The following is a 12,140-nucleotide window of genomic DNA, read 5'->3' as shown; positions in this document are numbered from 1 at the left end:
CCCCCATTCCCTCACCCTACATTCATGCTGCACGGCAATGCTGCTGTTTCTAAGTGACCCGGCAAACAGACACTGTTCCTTTACTTTGGGATGGATGAATCAGTGTGCCAGGCAGGACTGTTTACTCACAAGGTCTCTAGCCCTCAGCATCGCCTTGGGACCCTCCCTGCCCTAAGCGCTGCAGCTCTGTCCTGGCTTTTCATTCCCTCTGCCACCAGTAGCTCATTCCTGCCCCTCCACAGCCCAGCTGGAAGAATGACTGCCAGCAGAGCCTGCTGGGAAGGTCACATATGTATGTACAGCAGGTTCTCTCATGCTCGTTCTCATATTCCAGGGGGTCCCAGGGCATGGAGGCACTTTAGGGCCAGATGAAGAAAGAAGTGAGACAGCCATGAGAAAAGTAGCGGGTCTTTGTGGGCCCAGCTTCTCCTTTGAAATGTGATCAACCCCTGGTATGCTTCGTACGACAATTAAAGCTTATCTGAGGCAACATTAACACCCAAGAGATGTATTCGCACTGTCTAATTTTAGGTGTCTAACATACGTGCTCTGACTAGTCTTCTGAACAGCTCTGTCTTCTCTCCATTAACTCTGTCGGGAGCTCAGGCATCCATGCTCCCCTCTTCTGCACCGTCTCCGACTGTTAAAAGCCCAAAGTGGCCCAAAATATTGAGACCACACAGCTGCACAAGCCACAGCTCCGCTTTCCTGAGCTCGAGCGCCAGGAGCTGCTAGCTGGTGCATGAATCAGAATTTCTTCTCCTGATGGACCAGCCCCTGCTGTGCACAGGGAGGGACCCGGGGCAAGGAGGTCTCCCTGTCAGCAAGCACTGCTGAGTGTTTGTGCCCACATGTTCTCCGTGGTGCTCACCTGGACAGAACCCTTCCCGTGAACAGCCACGCTTGAGCTTCCTGTCTTCCAAGGGAATGGCACAGGGACCCATGAGGCTAGGACTGCTATAACAAAGGCACACAGAACACAATAAAAAGCCTAGCAAACCAGTATTTTTAGTCTTTTCCAAGAATGGGTGATATTTTAATGAAGTGCTTAGCTCCTGCTTCATTCTCTAATAGGAAGTGATCTGTCTTGCAGCTGCAAAGTGCTTCACATCTTATCCGTCAGTGACACTGCGTTTTATGAAGCCTGTGAAAATGACGAGACGCACTAGAGACTGAGGACTGTTTGCTTAGTGGATTACAGGAGCAAATTATTAGTGCTAACACACAGAGGATCTTTGTGTGGTTGATCTCTCCATGTATCTGGTTTAGTGACCGCTGTTGGTAAAGAAGACAAAAAGGGAATCTATATTACAGGCGGCCGTGGGGGAATGAAAAGGAAAGAAAAATGTCTTCATAGTCTGTGAGTTGGTTTTTTATTAGTGCATTAAAGAAATTTTAGGAGTGTGCTATTTGCTAGTCACAATAAAAATGTTAAAAGTAACCAATAGGTAGTTCAAGTCCAAATTTTACTGCTCCCAATAAAATAAAGGTTTACAAAACCTAAAGATTATTGAAATATCTTTCAGATGAATGTGTTACCAAAAGATAACTTTTACTGTGGATTTTGTAAAAACCGATAAATGATACTAAACCTAGTTTATAAGAATGGTATATCTGATTAATCTTATTTTTCTGAACTGAATGAAGGCAAACACTGAGCAAACATGAGAAATAATAAAAAATATATAGACTTGAAAAAATACTACTGAAATTCAGGAATCAAATTCTAGATCTGCCAATGCAAAAATGGTTAACTGAATTTGCTATGAAAATGTCTGATTGTCCCTTGATAGGGTGCAGGGATCCTCATTTGCACAGATGTGTGGTGGCATTCCCGTGACACCTGAGCATGGGCTACTTTCCACCCCTGGCCATGCATGCTAAAGGAGTGGTGCAGCCGTTGTACGATGTGGATGCAAGGAATCGGCACGGTGTGGGCAGCTGCCCGTCGGAGACTATAACCCTTCGTCCCTTACCCACCCTGCTCAGTGTGGCACAGAGCTCATCAGCGATTCTAGCTGCTGGAAAAATTAATCACCTTCTTTGAGTGTTTTTTTCTTAATCCTGTGCTGAATCACATGCAGCGTACATTCCTGAAAATGCCATCCTGTGGAAAGAGATCCAAATCACATGCTCTTACAAGGACAGTCCCTCTTTGCTCTGCAAAAATTTGCCTGATCTTAGCTCCCCCCGGCCCTTGCAGAATGTCTTGATTTGTATCTGATTTAAAGATCAAATTCTGATATTTTTCTTCAGCTACATTGATCCTGAAGATATTGAGGTGATATTGTGGAAATTGAATTTTGATCTTCTCCTTCACTCAGATTTAGAATATATTCCCTGCTGTTCTAAGTTGCTATGTGACAATTTTTACCCATGGAGAATCTGCTTCCTAGGTTCTGAACCAGAATCAAACCCACCCTAAACAATCTTGCCTTTTATTTCTGTTCTTAGCAGAAACCTCTCACTCTCCTCCTGGGACCTTCCCTCTCCCACATGTGGGATATTTAAAGCTCCAGTTTTTTTCCAGTGTGACTCCAGAATTGTTCTGTTTACTTAGGGTGAAGAAAACTAAGACATAACCAAAATCAAGCATTCAGTTTCTGATTTGGTTTCATCCTGAAAGCAGACTTTGCATGAAAATCAGCCATTTCAGTAAATCCAGCTAGCTTTTTCAACATACTCTCTGCCTAGGCTAGCAGTTGGAAAAGCCAAGTGTATTGCTCTGAGTAGTTCCTAGTGCACACATGAACTGGAAGATACTTAGAACAGCACAGAGCTTTTCAGTGATCTCAATCACCATGAAAAGTAGACAAACAGACTGGTCAAGCAGACATGTGTCATAAGCCTGCATATACATTCCTCTTGCACACAAAATCAAAACTCAAGCTGTTGGTTGGAAATATACATGATTTAGGAGATGAAGCCTGTATAACAACTCTGAAATTTTAGCACTTTATGTTTTTGCAATTTAAGTTAAAACTTTTGTTCATCTTAGACTTAAAGACAAAAATAATAAACAGAAACAATTTCTTAAGTGGTCTAACAGTTTTCCATTAGAAAGCAATTAACTCAGGAGCCAAAGAAAACCTGGATTTATTGTTATCTTATTTCTGCAGTATAAAACAGGTTTCTAATATCCATAATTTTATTTTCTTGAAATGTGGAGAAAAACAATGATTACAAGAAAAACAATTGGTGACAGTTTTTGCAATGCTCTAGCAGCACAGTAAATCCAAAAATACTCAGTAAATCCAAAATACTTTGGTGGACTTCACAGGATTCATGCTGATGTAAGAGATTAAGATCGTCTTCACAATTATACAGGGCAGGCTGGAACAGATCTTGCCATGCATTATGAAAATCTTAATCCACATCGTAACTTTACATGTAGAAAATTAACAAAAGCAATATAGCAGTTGAGCACAAGAATTATGTCACTACCAGTTGCACCCCATTGACAGCTATTTGCAGTATTGTCTTGAGAGTGCTGATTCACTCCCACAGCCTGAACTGTGGCATTAAAGTTACTAAGAAAAAGAACAGAGAAGAAACCCGCTCCTTATGTTATTGCTATTTGTTAACCATCTGATTTGGAGCCACTTGGGCACGTACTGTGCAGATATAACCTCTGTGGATGGGACGGCTGCCAAGCAGAGAACATACAATCTCTCCTTCTCCCCTTTTCAGGCTCACTGCCTGGTGAATGTAGGTTGCTGCATTATGCAAGCTAACAACCTTTGCAGTGTAGGTGGTTTCAGACAAATAGAAGAAAGGCAAACAGTATGTCTGAGAAGGGAACAACAGGCTTGTCTGATGGCATCCCCATGCTGAGGGATGATTCAGGAGCTCATTTGGGTTTCTTTTCTCTTTCTCCACCTTATTAACCTACTCATTGTCAGACGCCTTATGACAAACCAAAAAGGACAGCACCATAAGTAGAATGACTGTTCAGCTTCTAGGTAGCTTTCCCCAAGCTGGCACGTCCTGGAGCTCGCTGCGGTTTCTGTCCAGGGCATGCGTCTGGGTTCACTTTACTGCTGTGTTGTTGGGTCTCGCTCCTAAACAGAAAAGCAATACAGGCAGAGTGTGCCAGGGCTGAGAAGCAGTCTGTGCAGCTGAGGGTGGAGGCTAGAGAACTTCTGCAGCCAAAGAATTTGATTTTCTCTTGATCTGAGACTTCAGTCTTACTGAAAAAAAAAACACCAACCACAAGAAAGGGAATTATGATCAGATATTGTCGTCTAGTCTCTCAAAGGGACAGTCTAGTGAGGAGAAAACCATACACCACCACTAACGATGCTTTAGTGATCTAATCTATCCTTGTGAAAAGGGACCAGTTGTGGTATATATTAGTGAGAAAGGAAGAACCAGTCCAATGAAGTTAGGAGACTTGGAGGAGTGTAAAGTAATCATTGGACCTAACAGCAGCTTTTATGAAGATTTCTTCTTAGAAGGAGACAGCAAAAGGTAGCAAACAGTATGCAGATGGTCACTGTGAACAGTTGTTGTGAATGTCATTTAGATCGCTTAAAGAACCACTGTCAAATGTATTAGCAAAAGTGGTTCTAATATGATGTTGTGAAAGTGCGACTTAACAAAATTCTATGGCAAGGTTCACTGTGTAGCACAATCATTTGAACAATGATTGAAAACGACCAAGATACAAATCAAAGTTACCATACTACAAGGTTATGCACAATATCGGTCGCTTACCAAAGATCTGCTGTTGGTAAAAGGTCTCTCTGCCTCAAGGAGCAGCCTCGAGGTGTCCCAGCTCAAGGCGAGATCACTGCCATGCAGCCACACTGCCTAGCAGGGAGAGCTCAAAGAAGGCTCACTTCGGCTGTCATATTTATAGAATAAAGTTGTTGGCTCATAGTCAAATTACATGCAATAGGAAAGGTATGCATGAGAGTCCATGTACACACAACTTTCTTTGTTCATTGATAAATGAGTCTTGGAAAAGCCATCCACTATTCATGTGTTAATTGCATGATTGGTGTTCCAAGCTCATATGCATCGATGCTCACTGTGTCACTCTGCTCCTTTGTGGGTTTTCAGAGAACAGATTGAAACTAGAGGAGTTCTTGGCCCCTTAACAGCTTAGGCCTTTACCTCCTTTGGAGCCTGTACTGAACTACCGCTAGTTTGGTTAAGGGATTGAGTGCATCCGTCACAACAGTGCTTCTAGCCGCAGTCCATTTCCAATGCTTTCCCTCAAGCAGCAAGAGAAGATGTCCAGCATTTCAAGTCTGTGGTTGACAGGAGTGTCGTGGTTTAACACCAGGCAGCAACTAAGCACCACGCAGCCGCTCGTCCCTCCCCCCTCCCAGTGGAATGGGGAGGAGGATCGGGAAAAAAAAAGTAAAACTTGTGGGTTGAGATAAGAACAGTTTAATAACTAAAATAAAAAAAAATACTAACAATAATAATAATTGTAATGAAAAGGAATATGACAAAAAGAGAGAAATTAGACCCAAGAAAAGACAAGTGATGCACAATGCAATTGCTCACCACCTGCTGACCGATGCCCAAGCAGCGATCCGCCCCTCCAGGCCAACTCCCCCCAGTTTATACACTGGGCATGATGTTCTATGGTATGGAATATCCCTTTGGCTAGTTGGGGTCAGCTGTCCTGGCTATGCTCCCTCCCAGCTTTTTGTACACCTGCTTGCTGGCAAGGCATGGGAAACTGAAAAGTCTTTAGCTTAGGATAAGTGCTACTTGGCAACAACGAAAACATCAGTGTGTTGTCAACATTATTCTCACACTAAATCCAAAACACACTGTACCAGCTACTAAGAAGAAAAGTAACTCTATATCACAGCTGAAACCAAGACAAGGAGACAAAAAAACTGCAGAAAATTCAACACACATTCATGCAAGCCTGACAGCCCAGAGACAACACCTGTTCTGTAACTGCAGTCTTCAGTTCTGCCCCACGTTGTTCCTCCATCCTCCTTTTTGATGACTGTTGCCTAGGACCAGGTGTTGCCAGTGAAAAATCTCAACGGACTTTAAAAAATAATTAAAACTGCCCCACAAAATAGAGCTGTTGTCACACACACACACAGACACACACACACAGAGACAGACACACACAGACACACACACACACAGAGACAGGTTCTCCAGAAATACTCAGGAACTATGCAATACTCTTTACTGAGTAATAACTTCTTAGAAGGGATATTCTGGCATTATGCATATACAGAATGACTACCAGCAGTGTTGTATCAAGGTACGCTTTTGGTGTATGAACTGAAGTGAGCAGTCCTGATGAGCAAAAGGGAAATGTACAGCTGAAGAAATCCCAGTAGCAAGACTTCTGGTGTAGTCTGAGGTTTTTCCTGTAAATGGGTTTTTTTCCTGTGCTTTAAGTTACAACCAAATGCTTTTCTACAAAACAATAGCAGTCTCAGCAAAAGTGTTTTGTTAAAATAAAAAAAACAAGGACCAAAATCAAAACCCATTTAAACTTTTTGAAGAACAGAGGAAATCTAACAGACCTAAGAGTAGCTTTTCTTTTCCCCTCATTATTTTTGGCTAGATGTCTTAACACTCACTTTTTATTTATTGATAACTGCTTTGAACTCCTGTGAGCTCATGTGTCAATCCATACGCTTTGTCACATGCAGTCAATTAGTTTACATTGTCTGACTGCTGGTTGTAGCCTTTAATATGTGTGGGACCTAACATAATTATCTCCAGTTATGAGGAAGTCTTACAGCAGTCAGTAGGAGCATCAAATGAATGAGGACTGCAGGACTACAGTGTTTGCTCTGCCTAGTATTTCCCAAGTGTCAAGATACAAAACAAACCCAAACATACAAGAAAATCCAAACCCAAACCCAAAATAAAGAAACAAACACCCCCAAACCCCAATCTAAACACAAGTAGAATTCTTTCTTTCTTTCTCTAAAGCACAGAGAGTTTAAAAAAGCCTTAGAGACAAAATTTATCATCATTCACACAGGTGTGGAGTACTGATTTCCCAAGAGTTTTCTTGGCTCTACAGCCTAGCAGCTAAAAATCAGAGGTGCACTACTTGGTAGCAGCAGTGGTGGGTTTTCACTACTTATATTTTGCTCCCAGAAAGGGCCTTTTTTAAGTGCCCACAGCACGTCAACCGTAGCACAATCACTGAACACTTCGGAAAAAGATCACAAACTAAAGGACAAAAGCATATCTCAAAAATCATTACTACTATTTACTTCGTATAAGACAGAGACTACATTAGCTAAGTTAAGTGACTAAAACAATTAAAATGAATATGACTGCAATTGCAGACTGATTACAAAAATTAGCCAAATTCATATTCATTTCAAATTCATCTTGAAATGTACTGTCAGGCTTCTAGAAGAAATACTGTCATATTATCAGAGCTAACAAGGTAAGAAACATCACTGCACAGGGAAGAATATGCAAACATGCCTTTTCCTGACGTATTCTGAAGAGTGACACATTGTACAACATTAGATACCCAGCCTAAGCCTGTAAACATGTTAAGTAACTTCAGGTGTTACAGTACACTTAGTGGACATTAGAGTACATGAATACTCTTAATCAAGTAAGATCACCAAGAAAGACCAGAACAAATGCTGAATTAATTTCCCAGTCTAAGTAGAGGCGAAACTGTAGCCTTTACTGCTGTCAAACGGCCAGCTTTGAGAAACCACCGAAAAACTTGGTGGATCCTTTGGCAACTTTCCACATGTTACAGATCTTCAAACGTGACACCAAATTCAAACATACTGACCAAAGCCAAGTTCTTGTCCACCTCTGACCTGAATAGGGCTCACAATCCTGCTCACACAACTTTATGTATGTTAAAAGATGAAAACACATCCTCTTAATCATACCATCTTATTTTAAAATAGCTTTTGATGGTATTGTTTTACTAAAGGTAGTTGTGATGATTGCATACAGGGCACAGGAAAAGCCTGTCTTTACATGACTGCAGCCAATGTCATTTACCAGAAATGAGTTTGGTCCAGGATGAGTTATAAAGGCCACTTTAAATTGTAATAAGGTGTTTGTTGCCAGGAAAGCTTCTCTCTTTGGTACAAATTCCCACTTTTCTCTCCCCAAAACAATTGACAAATGTGGTTGGTCCAAAGGTTATAGTCTGCAAATGCTAAGTTCATTAAAGTGGTGATTAGATATTACCTGACTCAAAAGTAAAAAATATGTATATGACAGAGTAGTAAATCTAGCTGTACAAGCACATGGTCATGAGAATACTCTGATCCTACTATGATCATGAAAGACAGGTAGTAGTGTAAAATCTTTGGAATGTTTTCTAATATTCTAATATTTTCTAATCTGAGAAACTAAATGAAATACATACAGTATGACTGCAATAATTTAAAAACCCCAAACCCTGGAGATATATTATTGTGTAACTATACATGCAGGCTTAATGCATAGCAATACAACAAATCACAATACATAACCGAATACTGGTAACTACAGCCACGTTCTCCACATGCTGCAGCACAGAAGAGGAGTCCTTTAGACTCAGCTCCACTTGTCTCTGGTCCCATTAGCATTCTGCCAGCTTGTTCCTGAACAGTCTACAGTAAACATGCAATGCAGAAAGGAAACCAGGAAAACACAGCGCAGAGTGACTTATGGAAAACAATTAGGTGTCCTTCAGTTTTTTTGTCTCCAAGTGAGAAGTGTATTATTTTTACTCAGTTAAAATGCCACAGGTATCCTGTAGACTGGAAGGAAGATACTAATCTTATTTTTTCACAGACAGTTCAGATGTATATGGTTATTGTCCTAAAGCAATCAAGCAAACCAGTAAATGTCTCTGTTTTTTGCCTCTGGTCTCATTTTCTCAGGAAGAAGTGGAATACTAGTGCTGCTACAGTTACCTCTGTGTTCTCTCCTATCTATGCTGGATAAAGGCTCAAATTATTTTTAGTATGATGAACTTCTTTATTTCATTCTTATTTTGAACATATAGGAAAGCATCCCTGCTGTCATTGGAAAGAGCCTGTGGAACACAATTTATTTCCTGATGGAGTTAAAAAAAAAAAAGAAAAAAAAAGAAATCAAGGCCTTAACATCATAGATGTCAGTCTGGTTGAAGATCTAGTCTGATCATACAGACTGGCACTAGAGGAATCTTCCTGGTCCTCAGTACTTACCCTGACCATGACCACAAGTTTTTTTCCTGGCCGCTCCTTACAAGAGACTACGTACTGGACCTGGGAAGCACTTACACTTGAAGTTGCTCACTTATGTGCATTGAGGCTGGCACTGTACCTTTCTGAATTTGTATCAGTGGCTTCATTTTGGTAACAGTACAGTGAGAAAAGTTAAAAAAAAAAGAAGGCTAACACTTCTTCCAGAAATATGTTCTGCAGAATAGATTAACTTGTCCCTTAAAACTTGGGTAAATATCATAAATAGTGTCATCTGTTGTGACTTGGTTTGCACGACTGTAGATACCAATGATTTCAGCCATGCTTTTATTTCTCCACAGTCAGTAATTGCCCAGGCAATGACCTTGCAAGGTATTTTTCTGGCATGAAAATCACAGTTTCAGTGCCTCTTCCTCCTCAGGTTGTGGTTTTCTGGCAGCAGTTGGGAGAAATTGGCAGAAGTAAGAGCAAGTCAAGTACTACAGTGGCTGCACGCTAGGAAGCAGGGTTACTCTACCTGGCCTTGGATGGGCAACTAAGTAAGTCCTGAGCATTTGGGTGGTGGAAAGGCTGCTGACAATGGGACTGGAGGTAGGATTGGCAAAGACCTTACATCTCCTGCTCTCCTTGCTGAAGTAGGGGGCTCTCGCAGTCTCCTTCAATCAGAATAGCAAAGTTTTATAACCTGTTGAAGATGCCACATGGATGTTTGTGGCCAGCTTCTTAGCTTTGCAATCCTCAAGAAAGGGAAACTTGCTATTTGAAGAAGTGCAGGACATCTGTGACAATTAAGTCCTTCATAAAGGACTACGCGGACTATCACATACCCTCAGTGACTTATATAAGAATGATCCTAACTTGGTCAGTATAGGTTTTCAACTAAACTTCTGCAATGTGTTCCCAATGGAGAGAAACAAAATGATACATAATGGCCATCTTCAGGGTCTCATTAACCTGGCACGCCTGGCAAATAAATGAATAAAACAAACTTAAAAAGCCTGGAAGCTGCTACCATCTTTAAGATCTTGAAAAACAATTTCAAAACAAAATCTAATTCTTTGAGTTATTATACTGACCCCACAGGACAATACATTAATTTGCTGGCTTCCCATGCCTCTTTACTTTCCTTGTGCTTGGTATGCACTAGAGATCTGTTTGATTAGGACCTCCATTCCCAACGGAGAACCAAGGACTTCATTTGCAGTATATACCCTAAGTGCTTTGCATTCTTTTGCTTTTAAAATTCACCCTCCTGTTAAGCTTTTGCCCATTCCAGGAGACACTGGTGATGTTGTAAGGCCAGAGATCGCTCGTAGCACCTGCACTGCTCTGTCAACTACTGATGTCCATTATCAAAGCTTTCAGTTTCTAAATATTAAAATAAAAGCCTCTCCAGCCAAATCATTGCTAGACATCTCCTGCAAATAGCACCAGAAACTGCATGAAGGAACACAGATGCCAAAGAGCTACTTCCTATGTTGGTTTGCAGCTTATCAATTCTCATTATTGTACGATAAAAGAAATAATAATCTTTATGGGATAGTGTACCAACTTGTCCTCCCATTAACACTGGATTTACAGCAATAACTCAATTTAATTCAGCAGCATTCATCTAGCTATTGCTCCCAGAGCAAATTCTGGATGCACAGTTTATAGGAGAGGGCCATTTGAAATGGCTTTTTGTTTTATGCCTTTCACAGAACTCAACCCTGAATTGCTCGATGATGAGCAGCCCCATCTTTGGTACCACATTACAAGGCTGACTGAAAAAGCAGCCCCAGCAACAGAGTGAATGTGTTTACTGGCAAGAATATTAGAATGAAAAAAAATCAGTGGGGAAAAAAAAGGAGCATCTAATCACTATAAGTGGACTTCAGATGATAGATAAATTTAGAGGAAAACATACAAGCAAACAAAAACACAGTGGAGCACAACGGACTGAACTTATCCCAAGTATAACTCCAGCCAGCTGGCCAGTATCTGGTTGTCAAAATATGTTTACTGGGGAAAGAAAGAAACAAAATAAAGTACAAAATCTATCCTAGAACATAGCACGTTGGTTTTGTTTGGATAAATCAGGATGCCTTCTATGATGCAATTCTTTGAGATAAATTACTTGTTACTGCAACTCCAATATCAAGCTACGATCCTTAATATTTTTGTGACTCCTTTCATCACCCTTTTTATTTCACAGCATTCTATATATATCCAATGTACTATTTTCTTGTGATCACAGTAAAGAGGGGGTTTAGGAATTTTTGTACCTATATCACTGTGGAAACAAGATATGTGTATACATCTGTGATCGCTCCTTCTCTAGAGTAAAAACCTGCATCATCTGTGCAAGCTTATGGCTAATTGTTCTGCATAAGATATGGGTGTCTTATTCCTACCCACTACTTCGGAAATTCATTTCATGTAGTTACACATAGCAATCTGTAAAGTAGGTTTTATGAAGCCAATAATGCAGATATAATACTTGAGGAATTCCTTTTGGTTTGGATATATTTATTTTTCCAAACATTTTGTTTGAGAGAAAATGAGATTGCTATCTGCTGTTTCCTTATTTTTTTGCAGGAAAGCAAAGGGTTGTTGACTTCCTCTCCCCTCCCTTCCTTCCTTCTTTCTGAAGGTACTGTACTCATCTGGAAAAAAGAGAACGAAATGATTGTTCCTGTTCTCTTTCTTAAGTCATTTGAAACACTGTCCCTGCTAGTTTTCTAAGTTTACTGCAATCTCTGCACGGGGGGAGGGAGAGCAAGGGAGAGAGACAGAGATTACCACCATGAGAGCAGGTAGAGAGTTTAGGGCAAGACTCCTTCCAGCTTCAACAACTGGTAAGTTAAGTAAAAATGCTTTTATGGTTAACTCTTTAGAAGTGCAATAAATATGCTTTTGTATTAAGAAAAGGTATTAATCATACACATTTAACTGATAAAATGATAATAACCATATGCATTGGCAAGCAGTATATTTACGCTA

This window comes from Gymnogyps californianus, chromosome Z, assembly GCF_018139145.2.
Source record: "Gymnogyps californianus isolate 813 chromosome Z, ASM1813914v2, whole genome shotgun sequence".
In the NCBI taxonomy this organism is placed as follows: Eukaryota; Metazoa; Chordata; class Aves; order Accipitriformes; family Cathartidae; genus Gymnogyps; species Gymnogyps californianus.
The sequence above is the reverse complement of the archived record's forward strand: the minus strand, read 5'-3'. Positions refer to the sequence as shown.